A 14,995-nucleotide genomic window follows, 5' to 3' on the forward strand; every position below is an offset into this window, starting at 1 on the left:
AAAAAAAAAAAATAAAAAAAAAAAAAAAAAAAAAAAAAAATAGAAGAAGCAGCAGCAGCAGCAAACTTGGATTTTCTTCAAAAATCCGGATAAGTGTCTGGCAGGCAGATGAGACACGTGGAACAGAAAACATTCATACGAATTGGTATTTTTGTCATTTTACACGTGAGGAAACTGAGGTTGAGAAAAGTTAGGACACAGAATCACCCACCTGCTGTGTGTGTAAAATGACACGTAGGTTGTCTTTCCTTAGAGTGCTGTCTTTACTCAAGTAGAAACAACAGTCTCTATGAGGATTTTCATCAACATGCAACCGATCATGGTTCTTTTAATTTTATTTTCAGTGCAGGACCTACCATCCTCATCCTGTGACTTCTCCTCCTAGACCCAGATTTGGGGAGGGACCACGCTTCACTCCATTTTGAACCAAAAACAACTCCATTAAAGGTGTATATTTATTGATAATATATTCTCTTCATCTTGGTCTTGATCTTCAAGAGAGTTCCTAGAAGCAAGGAGAGCAACAATTATTATTTCCAATATCGAGATAAGGCAGCTGAAACTTGAAGGGGGGTGGTGACTGCTTAAGATGATGTAATTTATAGAGAATGGACAGAAGCGCAAATCCCGGTTCTCTGTTGGCTTGTTTGTTTCAGAATCTATGGTCTCTGTTCTGTATGTCTAATGATTCATTTACAGTGTGATTTACAGAAATACAAACCTGTGGAAAAGTCAGGGACTTCACTAATGAATTTCCATATGTACTTCATTCCTGCTGAATATAACTCTGCCTATGTTTTTCTTTCCCTTTCTGTGTTTTTCCCCCTGCATCTATAATTGATGTCTTTGAACTTTAAGAAAGATGCTCCAGGGGGAACTACGACAAGCTTAAGGATATCAGGAAACTTTGTACAAAAACCCCTTTGGCATCTCATCCAGCCTTGAGTTTCTCTTCTAACAGAGCGATCTTTTATTGCCTATTAGGTAAAAAGACAAATGAATACATTTAGCCTTAATAGCATGCCTTTTCAACGCGAATGCCTCTGCCATTTCTCTTCTCTCCTTTGTTTTCCCATCAGAATAAAACATTCATCCATTTATTCAGAAATGTATATTGAGTGCATTTCATTTGCAAGGCACTAGGGGACAGTCGATAGTATGACAATGAAGCTAGGTGTACCTAAGCTAAATCTCAAGGCTGTGTCTTGAGTCCAGCTTGTTTGGTTTGAGTCCTACATTAGGTAATAATTAGGACTAAGCCTCAGATAGATCTTCTGGGAAAGCCCAAAGCTGAAAATTTAGGAGGTATCCTCCAGCCGTGGGCAAAGGCAAAATATTTGTTATGAGAACATAAGCTAGCATCTATTAATCTAGAAACAAATATGGAGGTAGATGAAAAAAACTAGAATTTAAACCAGGCAAGGTATGAAGACGAAATATCAGGTAAACAAGAGAACAGAGTCCAAGGACCAGTCTGTCTAAGCCAAGACCTCAGTGCCTGGAAAGTCCCATGGCCCAAGAGTAGCTTGCAGGCAGGCAGGTACATGTTAGGATCATAGCGCCTGGAACATTCCACAATGCTATGTCATTTGCTGTGATGCTCCAGGCCCTGCAGCCTGCGGGGTATGGCTGGTATGGTGGATGAACTCAGGTAAAACTTTCCTGTTCTCAGCTGAGCCATTTTGGGAACAGATAAGAGTATTTGGGAATACTGTTGACTCAAATACAAGCCTTCTCAGCTAATATAGGAAATCCTTGTAATGGTCAAGGAAGGGGCAACAAGAGCTTTGGTCAATAAAGCCAAGGTTATTATTTCTCAAGGTGGAGAATGGCATTCCTGCTTGCTCTCTGTTCGCTGTTCCCATGCCAACCCAGATAAGGAGCATTACCTCTTTGCCTTGATTCCCCAAAGACTTGGAGAGATGGAAGGGAATGAAATAGTAACACCATGAAGTAGCAACTTAAAATTAAATGTTAGACATTCCTAGCCTTTTTAATTTCTTCCAGTCATCACCACTAATAGAAATTTCTCTGGGTGCCTGGGTGGCTTAGTCAGTCAAGCATCTGACTCTTGATTTCAGCTCAGGTCATGTTCTCATGGTTCTTGGGATGGAGCCCCGAGTCGGGCTCTGTGTTGACAGTATGGAAGCTACTTGGGCTTCTCTCTCTCCCTCTCTCTCTGCCCCTCCCCCACTCACATTCACTTTCTAAAAAAAATAAGTAAATATTTTTTTTTTTAAAAAGAATTTCCCACTGGCTAAATGCCTCCTTAGAGTGCCAGAAAGCCCCTCTCCTGCCCAGTCTCCTCACCCCTTTCGTACTCTGGCCTCCCAACACAGAGGCACGTTCATTTCTCATGAAGAGAACTTCCGTTACCTTTCGGGTTCACTGCTTCACTCCAATCCAATCACTTGAGCATTCAAATCCTGCACCAAAGTTCGACCAACATACTTTGTTTAAACAAAAGGATATCTAGACTAAGGCTAAACTATGTTACTCCTTTTGGAGTAACATAGTTTGGGGCTAAAGCAGTTAAAGTTGCCTTTAATAGCCTTCTTTTTTCTTTTTTAGTACAAATGTTTCACTATCCATTTGCTTTACAATTGCAAAAGAAGGTTAGAATACAAGAGATAAAATGAAAAAATTTTAAGTGTGTGTACATAGAGGTGTGTGTATGTGCGTGTGCATGTGCATATAAATATAGATATAATTAGCTCATAAAGCAGAAAAACTGATTGCTTAGCTTTGTGGTGTGGTTCTGGGGTCAGAATACGACTAGAATCAAGACCTATTAAATCCTGAATGTGATTGATGAAGATTGAGGTCATTGTCATATTTGCCTGTGGCCAGAACTCCTAAGTCTGAGGCAACATTGAATCAGTGATTAGAGGCTAGGAAGGAGGCTGACCTTAAATAAGTTTAGAATTAAGTACTCAGACTGAGTTTGGGGTCAACTCCATGCTCACTGTAAAACAGGAGAATCAGAACAGCATAATTAATTGGAAATAAAGTATAATGGCATTGGCTAAGTAAAATCCCTTTTTGCCAGGCAGCCGTCGGCAGAACACTCTTGGACTTAATTATAATAAATAACCAATATAAAGTAGATGTGACTTAAAACACATATCACTGAGGATACATATTTGTTGAAATATGTCTCCTTTAATCATACGTAGAATCTTAAATGAATTCATTTCAGAAATCCCATATAAAGGTAAATTCCTAATCAATGTGTATTATTATACATTTTTAAGTCATAATGCAATTTGATAAACTTGCAAATTACTTCTGCAGTAGTAATTTTAGAAAAGTGAGTGATAAGCTGGTAATTTTATTTACTAAAGCTCATTTAAGCAAATACTTATGAATCCATTAAGGGGTGAATCATCTTCCATTCAACAAGTTAATAGTGAGTACTTAGGACATGTGTTTACCAGGGTAAATTAGGAGAAAAACACCACCAAGCAGAGCAGACATTTAAATAATCTTATTTAATTAAAATAAGTTATGTACACCGGGTCTTTTTTCTCACAAGCTTATAATTACATTAATAGAAAAGCATCTGTACTTTTTCCATTTGAACCATTTTAATTACAGAATTTGAAGAGGTGGACATTCTGAACAAAGTTTACATTATTGTAGCCCTATCAACTCAGGAAACTTTAAATATTGGGTTATGCAAACAGTTCAGTCCAACTTCCTTCCTATGTGTTTTTAACAACTGTGAAAGAAAGATAAGCTGCCCTGTTTTTCAGTTCACAGATGATTTTAAAGTTTAGAAGAAATACATTTGAAAAGACTTCAACCATGATAATAATGAGGTTAAATTTAAAATAACTAAAGACCATTTAATTTTTTTAGTGATAAACTTGATGACCACAACAGGAAGTGACTCTGGTACAATTCCTGACAGAGTCTGTATCCAATGATAGACCATCGAGATTTACTAAAATATTATATTCTTTTAGAAATTCCTCTTACCAAAAAAAAAAGAAAGAAAGAAAAAGCCAAGGCAAGATAAAAATATGTATGTACAAATATGCATTGCAATATTAATGCAAAAGGGAAAAAATGGGGAAAAACTTCAGCACCAAAGATAAAAAGCATTCACTTATGTATCTTTTATTTGCTGACGTATTATCAGGTAGGTTAAATAATAACCAAAGTTTTCATAATAGTATGGAGAAATCCTTATTGCACAATGAATATTGAAAACATTGGGGCACCTCGGTGGATCAGTTAAGCATCAGACTCTTGATTTTGGCTTGGGTCCTGATCTCACAGTCCTGAGGTTGAGCCCCGCATCAGGCTCCACCCTGTGTGTGAAGCCTGCTTAAGATTCTCTCCCTTTCTCTCCCTCTGCCTGTCCCCAACTCTCTCTGTCTCAATAAAATAAAATAAAATAAAATTAAATTAAATTAAGTAAAATAAAGTAAAATAACTGAAAACATCAACTATACAATCACTTCCATGTTATTATTATAACAACTACAGACAAGTAATGGAAAAGCAAGTTTAGAAGAAAGAAGAAAAGAGCTCTGCTATAAAAAGTCTATCATCATAACTTTTCTACCCTAATCACAAGCCCCTCAAGTGTGGAACTTATCTGCCCGTTATTACAGCAGAAATATCTGCTGGTAGAGTAGATGCTGTTTGGAGGAGGAAATAAAAGAATTACATGCATGTGTTAGAGGAAAAAGAAAAAAATGCACAGGGAAAACATTTTTCTTGATTTATTCTCAAGATTAGGACAGAGGACAAAATATGAGCTAAGCAGATACATATATTGTTATGGTTGGATGGTGCCCCCCCTCGAAAGATAGGTTCAAGGTCTAGTCCCCAGTACCCATGAATGTGACTACTTGGAATTAGTCTTTACAGGTATAATCATATTAAAATGAGGTCATACTGGATTAGGGTGGTTCTTAATCCAATGCCTGGTGTCCTCATAAGCCACCAGGTAAGGATGGAGACTGACTTGGTGTGATGCATCTACAAGCCAGGGGGACAGCAAGGATTGTGGCCAACCACCAGAAGCTGTGCAGAAGCAACAATGGATTGGATTCTTCTCTAGAGCCTTAAGAGAGAGCACCGTCTGAAGACACCTTGACATTAGTCTTCCAGACTCAAGGACTGTGAAAGAATAAATCCCTCTTGTTTTAAGCCACCCAATTTGTGGAATTTTTTTTCCAGCAGCCCTGGGAAACTTAACACCTACATAACCAAGGTGTTAATATCCAGGTACAATCTATTCTACAGTTTTAATTTCTGATTATTAACACTTCTGGGACAAGAAATGAAATATTATTCTTCCTGTATTATATGAACAGTCCTTGCTAAACTCTTTAAAAGTTAGGGGCAAGAGTTAGAGTCATTTGGGGACCACATTGGGAGCCCCATATGCCCTTAAGGGTGCTGATGGGGGCCGAGAAAGACTGGATCCCAACACTGAATCCACCATTCACACTGATGACCTCTGGCACATCCCACCCTCTCTGTGCTTGTTTCTTGCTTTGTAAAATGGTGATAATAATGGTCTCATTGGGCTATTGTGAGAACTACATTAGCTAATAAATGTAAAGCAATTAGAACAGTAGCTGGCCCATTATAAGCATTCAATAAATGTTAGCTATAATTATCATGTCTGACTAAACATTTTGGTTCCATTCCCATTTTAGAATTACAAAAATTTCACACGCCTATTTTTAGAATGCATATATCAGTTTGTAAATTACTTATAGATCACTGTATCAACGCCTCTGCCTTCCGACTCCATCATTCCCACCAAACTGGCTTGCATAACCTCAGAAGCCCTGCTCTTAGGGCCAGGGGGAGTGGGCAGGAAAGGGAAGAATGGGAATAAAATAAAAAGATTCCTGGTTTGCATCCCTATGGTTGGCTTTGAAATTCTATGAAGCCCCGCCAGGAGGCATCACAAAGGATGAGAACCTTGGTCCAGGTGATTTAACCACTGCTTCCTCGGCTGTCAGTGTAGGAGTTATGGCATTGGTCTTAGATCTTCTCTCTCTGATGCATCATGAAGGGAGAACCATCCAGAAAGCTGTGCTACCCTGGAACCATAATTTTGTGTGTGCCATGATGCTCTCTGCACAACAGCACTTTCAGGCATCATCAGAGTGGCTCCACACAGCCCCATACCAGTGAAGGGGTGTGCTATTTTGGGGACAGTTCAGGAAAATAGATTGAGGATGAGTCCTGTCTTGCCCTCACTTTGCATGATGCTCACACACTAGCATCTGCTGATAGTTGTCACTATCCTGTTCTTAACAGCTTCCTGGAGATCTTAAATATTTATTGTCACCGTCACCACTTTGCCCATCTCTCTAGTATTTCTACTGCAATCCCCAAGGCCTCCTTCTTTTATCTTACCTAATAGGACAATATGAGAGTGAGCCTCCAGCTAACAAAAGGCCGTAGGTGAACAGCTCTCTCCGCAGGGAGTGCAGCACTATTCAGTGTCAGAGATTTTGAAAGAATAGCTCATATTTCTGAAGGCCAAATCCAAAATTTACTCCCGTTGAGAAACTAATTAGCTATTTAAATGCCCTGACTAATCTTCTAAGCTTTCTCTTACAAATTAAGTATAAAATAAGATTGCCCTGATAACTTGTATACTGTGCATTTTTTTTAAACATGTACAGTTTGTAATCATATGCAGGTGTAGTATCCAAATGGGATTTAGTCTTGGGGACTAGTCAAGGCTCATAGCCACCCAAAAAATAAACGCAGGAGGGAAGCAAGCTTGACAGATACCTGTATTGTCACTAGAACCGAGAAAGGGGTCTTTGTAGAGAAATGGGGGACACTGCAAGTCATATTGTGAACGGTGTTGGTGCTGACATGTTGCTGGCACCCAAAAGAAATAGCTTTTATTGGATGTCAGCTTAAGAAAAAGAAAAGAAAGGAAATGGGGGGAAATATTAGCTGAATGAGTACAAGGGAAAAGATCAATAACTCCCTCTGATGTTTTTTTGGCAAATTGGCCAAGAAAGGACTGAAGTCTTTACTGGCTGACAATCCTGGCTTCTTTCCCAAATAGAAATGTTGCAGCCAGAAAATACACTTAGCGAATTTAGTGAGACAATTAGTTTGGGAGTATGTATTAAAAGGCAAAGCACAGACTCACAAATTGACTGTCATCAAGGCGCCTAGGTCTACCCAGACATCATGCGTTGGTAATGGGTGTATGTCACCTGGGTTGGGCTGCTCAGCTGGTGAGGACCCAGGAATCCTAACACCTGTGCACTCAGCACCTAGCATGGGTAGTGTGACCGGGTAATTTGTTGTGCAAATTCAAACATTTGAGCAATGAGCAGAGGTGCTATTAATAATCATGCAGGGCCATAGGTGCAATCTGGACTGTCCCAGGCAGGGCAGGGTGTATTGACAGCCTAAGAAGAACACTTTTTTCAAAAATATATAGACTTTCTAGGTTTAGTTATTTATTTTGAGAGAGAGAAAGAGAGAGAGAGAGAGAGAATGCATGAGTGGGAGAGGGGCAGGAAGAGTGGGGGAGAGAGAATCCCAAGCAGGCTCCACCCCAGCAGCACTGAGCCCATTGCCAGTCTTGAAATCAGAAACCACAAGATCATGACCTGAGCAGAAATCAAGAGTGGACACTTGGTCAACTAAGCCACCCAGGTTCCCCGTAACATTCAACTGTCCCAGAATTCCATGGACTTGTAGTCATAGACCAGGATCCTTGATTCAGATAGTTAGCTGTTTTATAATAGGAGCTGTCACTTACAAGAAGCCATAGTCAAAAGGGGAAGATAACTTGAGTTATATTTGTCAGTTCTGCTGGAAAAATTACCTCAAACCACTTTCCCACCTGGCCAAAATCCTTCTGCAGTTTCTATTGTTCTACTTTCCATTCAGTCAAGGAGATTTTCAACCCACAGTTTTCATTATGGATGAAATAGGGACAGGTGGGCATCATTGCTATTAATTGAAATGCAAACATGATTGAATAAAAGCAACCCAGCGGTGTTTATTTTCATTAAGTTGTGGCATCCAGCAGTTTGAAAAGGTGGGGCAGAACCAGGTAGAGTCACAAAGTTCTGGTTTGCTCCCAAATGTGGGAGATCAGTCAGTTGTATACATCACTTTTGTTCTTTCACTTTTCATTGTTTTCATTTTTGTAAAACTACTTTTTTATTACCATAGAGATGTAAGTTTCCTTCTCCCCCATATCTATGGCTTTTTCTTCCACCCCAAACCACCCAGGTAGTTCATTTTTGAACTATAATAGATGTGCGTTTGTTTTTATTAAGTTTTGAATCAAGCCATGAAAACAAACAATAAATGAGCTAAGACACTTGTAGAATTTCACTCACTGTCTAGAATATGAAAAAAAATGTCATTTAGCAGCCAGGGCTTTTTGACCAAAACTTTTTTTTTAATGTTTTTATTTTATTTTTGAGAGAGAGGGAGAGAGAGAGAGAGCAAGCGAGCACTAGCAGGGGAGGGGCAGAGAGAGAGGGAGACACAGAATCTGAAGCAGGCTCCAGGCTTTGAGCTGTCAGAAGAGAGCTGGACACAGGACCCGAACTCACGAACAGTGAGATTATGACCTGAGCTGAAGTCAGACGCTTAACCGACTGAGCCATCCTGGTGCCCCTAAGTAAAACTTTTAATTCAGCCTGAGTGCTGTCCCACAGAGACTGAGAGTTCCAATATCTTGTGATGCGGTTGCCACAGAATCCTAATGCATTATATTAAGTGCTGCTAGGGTGATGTGTATAATATGTTTTACTTTCACAGCACTATCCCAGATCGGGGCCCATGTGCATTTACAAGAATTTTGTGAGAAGTCATAAAGAGAGTGTATTTATGACCAATTAGCAGATTAGGAAACTGAGGCAGAGGGAGAAAGCTGGTTACCTGGAGCCACACAGTTGATTAGAGATGAGCCTCGCAGTGAGTGTACCAGTGGACATTGAGGTGTCCAACTTTCACACTGCCACACTTTTTAAAAGAATGTCTTAACTCAATCAGAATGTTAAGGTTTGTCACCTTGTAATTCATACTCATTCAATTTCTCAAGGAATCTTCTTTTGATGTTTGGTCTCTGGAACATACAGCGTATAATTACAAGGAACAAAATCATAGAATTGTGGGCTTCTTAAAGGATGCCTTGTCTGCTACTCAACCCAAAAATGTAACCCACCTTTGGAACTCAAATATGAGAGCACTTATAACTATTCCATGGACCTTATCAAATTCAAAATCTTAAAATTCTTAACAAGCAACATTTTCATAATCACATTACCTCAACCAAACTTAAGGAAAAACAATATGGACCATAATGTATACATGATTCAGAGATTCACTTTATGAAAACTTGAAGTCTCTCCAAATGTTTGGTTCCACATTTTCAACATCGCCAGTAGAGTGGCAACCCCAGAAAATTTGATATAAATTATTGGAATAATGATAAATATTTTCAAAAACACTCAAGAGATGATGATCATACAATGAATCGTCCAAATCGGCACACAGAGCATCAGGACAAGAGGGCTAAGCCGGGACCACAGGCATAAACTGGGACTCTCCACTTGCCTGTGGGGATATGTTATCACTCTAGCTGAAGGTGAAAGGAAGTTCGAGCAGAGATTTGTAAGTATCCCATTGACATAGCACAGATTTGAGTAGGGGGATGCTGTGAATGTTCTTTTCTAACTGTGACTTGCAAAACTCAAAGACTGATCTTTTTTGGTGATTAACAGCGCACAGTAAAAGAACTTAAAAGAACAAAAATAATATTTTTCCCAATCATTTTAAAAACAACAACAACAACAATAAAAACCAGTTGGGGTAGGGAGCTGGGGGAAAGAACAAAAAAGAAAACGTCTTTCTTGACCTCAAAGGAGATGGTCTTCAGAGATGGAAAACTGGAGGAACCATCTAAGACCATCTGAAGCCTCGTGGGATGTGGGAAGCGATGGGTGTAAGGTTTCTAACACAAGAAGCCTACTGAGGTTTGGAGAGTAAGCTCTGAGGCTAGGCCTCCTTTATTTTTTTTAAATTTTTTAATGTTTATTTATTTTTGAGAGAGAGACAAAGCGTGAGAGGGGACGGGCAGAGAAAGAGGGAGACACAGAATCCAAAATGGGCTATAGGCTCTGAGCTGTCACGGGTCGGACACGGGGCTCAAACTCATCAACCTTGAGATCGTGACCTGAGCCAAAGTTGGATGCTTAACCGACTGAGCCACCCAGCTTCCCTTACTTTTTTTTTTTTTTATGTTTGCTTTTAAGAGACAGAGACAGAGAGTGAGCAGGGGACGGGCAGAGAGAGAAAGGGAGACACAGAATCTGAAGCAGGCCAGGCCTCTTTGTCTAAGGTTCTTTGTTTTTTCCATTTTTGTGTGTGGGCCCTTTGTACTTTGTGGTTCCAGCCAGCCAACTTGTGTAAGAGAAAACAGTGTAAGAGAAAAACTTACACTGTGTTTTTAGTTGCAGTGACGGCTGTGTTTTAGCAAACAGTTCCCCAGTAGATGGGCTGCGAGCTGATGGGGCAGGTTCAGTGGAGTCTAGAATCATCATCTGAATGAACCCAGCTTTGGGATCTCATAGGGACCTCATGAAGCCATCCTTACTGTTCGGCTACACAATTCGTGGACACTGCTAGAAGGAATGTTCTGTTGCCATTTACCTGAAAAAGTTAAAACCATCCAGGATACTGCCTATTGAAACGGAAAAGGCAGCCCTGAGCCCCGTTGTTTCGCTCTTGATTCCTGGCACTAACTTCGTGATCCTGCAGGGATGTTCTCGTTAGGACTTGTTGCTTCCACATTCAATGTTATTAGTGGCAAACCATTAGGCCAACAGTTATGCCCTGTTCTTTTGTTCTTGAAGGAAACATCTGTTCTTTTGTCAGGGAGCACATGCCAAAATTCTCTGTGATTATAAGCAGAGGGCTCTTCAGGGAGTAGTCAGTGCATCAGACCGCCTGGAGCACAGACCTTGAAAACTTCCTGCACTCCTGTCCCTGCAGACGCTGGATGCCAGAGAATTGCTAGCTGGTGGCTATGGGACCCTCACTGAGAGGCCCCAAAGCATCCGTGTTGGAGGAGGAGGAAGACAAGTGGGGGCATGAAGGGTGGAGAGAGATCGGGGGTTAATTAGTGATGAAGCTGCATTAAAAACATATCTATATATTCAGCAAGAGCATCTAGGCCACTTGTGTGGCTCTGAATCTGCTAAGCACGTGCCTCTGGTGTTCCAGCCTACGTGCGGCTCATGACTAAGGGAAGAAAGGAGCGTGAGACAAGAACACACTGGGGACTGAGCTGAAAGTGACCAAAAGAACCACTTAGGAGTTCTAGAGTTCTGACCTTCCCCTTCCCTCAAGGTGCAGTGCCTGTGTCTGGTTCTTGGCTTTCAAGGCCCCACAGACAAACTTAGGACCCTTGATGCCTGGATCTGAATTTAGGTTCTACCCATTCTACCTCTCTAATCCTAGAGGACTTACAAGCTCTCTGAGCCTCGGTTTATTTATAGTAAGATGGACACAGTCATGGTATGTGTGACATGAATCAACTAACATATGTAAAGCACCTCTATTACAAAATAATAAAGGCATAAAATCGCGAATATCTTAAGAAGTTAAAAAGAAGAGATTATTAAGCCCATAAAAAGCAGAAGCAAAGAAATGATCAAGATTAGAGTAAAAATAAAGTGAAGTAAAATCAAACCAAAAAAACCCAGGAAATTTTGTTCTTTGAAAAAATAAAGTTGACAAATATCTGGCTAGATTTAGAAAGGGGGGGAGGGGGTGTACACACGAGTTACCAAAATCAAGAATTAAAGAGGAGCTATCACTAAAATTCTTGCAGGCATTAGAAGGTTCAAAAGCAAATATCATGAATAGTACTACAAGTAAATTTAATAATTTAATTGAAATTATTTCCCTAAAAACCACAATGTAAGAAAATTGACTGCAGAAGAAATACAAAAATTAAGTAGCCATATGTCTATTAAAGAGACTGAATTCACAATGAAAATAATTTCACAAAGAAAATGTTAGGCTTAATTGGTTTCCATGCTAAATTCTAGAGACATTTAAGAAATGGATAATACCAATCTTTAAACAAAAACACTTTCAGAAACTAGAGGAGGAACAATTATCTCCCAATTCTTATGAGTCTGGCATTACACTGCCACCAAAACGAACACTGTGATATTTTCATGTAAAGAAAGCTAGAGATAAAAATCCCTTGTGGATATATATGCAAAATCATCAACATAGTATTAGCAAACAGAATTCAACAATTTATACATAGAATATCGCAACATAACCAGGTACAGCTTATCCAAGGAAAGCAAGGTTGGCCCAACACTTGAGGATCAAGCAATATAACTTACCACATTAACAGAATAAAGAAGAAAAGCCATTTATGTGTTTCAATAGATGCAAAGGTTGTACTTTAGAAAATTCAACAGCCATTCATAATAAAATGTCTCAGCAAACTAGAAATAGAAGAAAATTTCCTCATCCAGATATAAGGTATCTTTGGAAAACCAACAGTAATGTGTATTTAATGATGAAAAAATAAATGCTTTCCCCCAAAGATTGAAGACAAAGAGGTCTGTTTTCACCACTTACCACTGTTATGTAATATTGTACAGAAGTCCTTACGCAGTAAGAATAAGAAATACGAGGTACAAAATTAGAAAGGAAGAATTTTATTTGCAGAAGATGCAATTGTCTATAAAGAAAATTGTAAGGAATCTACACAAAAGAGGTGCAGAAATTGCCAAATGAATTTAATAAGGTCACAAGTCAGGTAAATTCACAAAAAACAAATGCATTACTATACACCAGCAGTATACAATGCAACTGAAATTGTTTTAATGATAAAATTCATACTAGCATCAAAAATTTAAAAAACATGTGCTCAGGAATAAATTTAACAAAAGACGTAAAAGATCTATGTACTAAAAACTACCAAGTATTAATGAGGAAAGTAAAGAATATAAATAAATAGAACAATATATCATGTTCATAAATTGGAAAACTCAATTTTATTATGATAAGCATTCTCCCCTAATTGATCTCATCTTCAAGGTAAGTTTGTCAAAATCCCATTGACCGTTTTGTAAACATTAACAAGGTATTTGAAAATGCATTTGGATAAGCAAAAGACATAAAATATAGCCAAAACAGTTTCTGAAAAGAAGATCAAAATTGGAGGACATTCACTAAATAAGTTCTAGACTTACTGTTAATCCATAGCCATCAAGACAATGTGGATTTGGTATAAGGATAGACACAAAATGAAACAGAATGGGTTCCAGAAATAGAACCAAACTCATATGGTCAATTAATTTTTGACAAAAATATCAATGCATTTCAATGAAGAAAGTGTAGGCTTTTCAACAGGTAGTGCTGAACAGGTGGGCATCAGTATGGAAATAAATGAATCTAGGACCCCATCTCACACTATATACAAAAATTTATTTGAAATGTATTAAAGAACTCAACATAAAACCTAAAATTGTAAAGCTTTTAGAAAAACATACAAGAGAAAAATCTTTACAATCTTGGAACAGGCAAAGATTTCTTAGGACATAAAAATATTAAATATTAAAGGAAAAGCCAAAAATTATGCTCATCAAAATTTAAACTTCTGTTCCTCAAAGGATACAATTAAGAAAATGGAAAGGTAATCCACAGACTGCAAATATGCTTAGATGATGAATGAGTTATAGAAAGGATACTCCTTTGTGACAAATATATCTTGTCTCCCATAATTCTTACCCCTCATATCGATGTTACAGGGGTCATGGGTATGGATAAACCAATAAACTGAATATCAACTGGGTGTCAGTATCAGTTAGAGAAATAGAAACAAGAGGTCTAGACCTACATCTGGCAGGAACAGAGAACACAGGTATTAAAAAATACCTCTGCTAGAGGTAAATTTTTTAAAATTCTCTGCTAGATGGGCAAAATGGTGTCACTAGTACCATATAGTACAATCCAACCGTAATCAGCTTTGTTAGAATAAAATTCTGCTTGGTGTTTATCTGATTCAGCCCATCTTCAGTAGCAGAATCTAGACATTATGTATAGCAACGATTGACAGGATTCTTGTAATCAAACATTTTCTTTTTTTTTTTGTTTTTACATTTTTCAAGTACCTAACATTGATCTGAGCATTTGAAAAATACTAGCTCATTTAACACAATGACCCTATGAGGTAGATGTGATCACAAGTACAGCAGTATCAGCATCATCTGAGAATTGGTAAAAAATGCAAATTCTCAGGTCCCCACCCCAGGGGGACCTGAGTCAGAAACTGTGGGTCCCAGCACTTAGGGTTATGAAGAGCCACCCAGATGATTTTGGTAAGATTACTGCTTGAGAATCACTGGTCAATAGTATTGACTTTTTGCTTAAATGCTGTGTTCACTCTTAGCATCTATTATGTGCTTTATCAAACTTCAATCTTTAAGGCAGTGAGCCTTTAACTTTCAAGCTGAAGTGACATTTCCTTTTCTTTTAATTTTGCCAAAGCTGGTTCTGGCTGGTGACACCAAAACTAGTGAAGTTTGGTTTACTGTGGCTACATTCACATTCTCTCTGGCAACTGCATTCTTATCTCAGATTTTTTTCTTTCTTTTTTCTTTCCTTCTTTCTTTTTTCTTTATCTTTTCTTTTCTTTTTTTTTCCTATGGATGAAGAAGAGTTTCAAAGTTTCTTGGCAGGAAAATATTCCACCTGTTTACAGGAACAACTGAAAATAAGGCCATCATTCTACAGAAACAAGGATGCCATGTTACTTTCCACATAATCTCTGGAACCATCTTCCTGGTAAGAATGCCTCACTAGCCTAGGTGCTTGGGGCCATATGGCTCTTCAGAAGAGGCTAGGTTGGTGAGAGTCAGACAGAGGAGGAGAAAACAACACAAATTATAAATTCAGGTTTTTGTTTTTAATAGCAAAACATTTTGGGTCTCTCCCATTT

The sequence above is a fragment of the Crocuta crocuta genome, unplaced genomic scaffold (genome assembly GCF_008692635.1).
Source record: "Crocuta crocuta isolate KB4526 unplaced genomic scaffold, BGI_CrCroc_1.0 scaffold11, whole genome shotgun sequence".
Classification (NCBI taxonomy): Eukaryota; Metazoa; Chordata; class Mammalia; order Carnivora; family Hyaenidae; genus Crocuta; species Crocuta crocuta.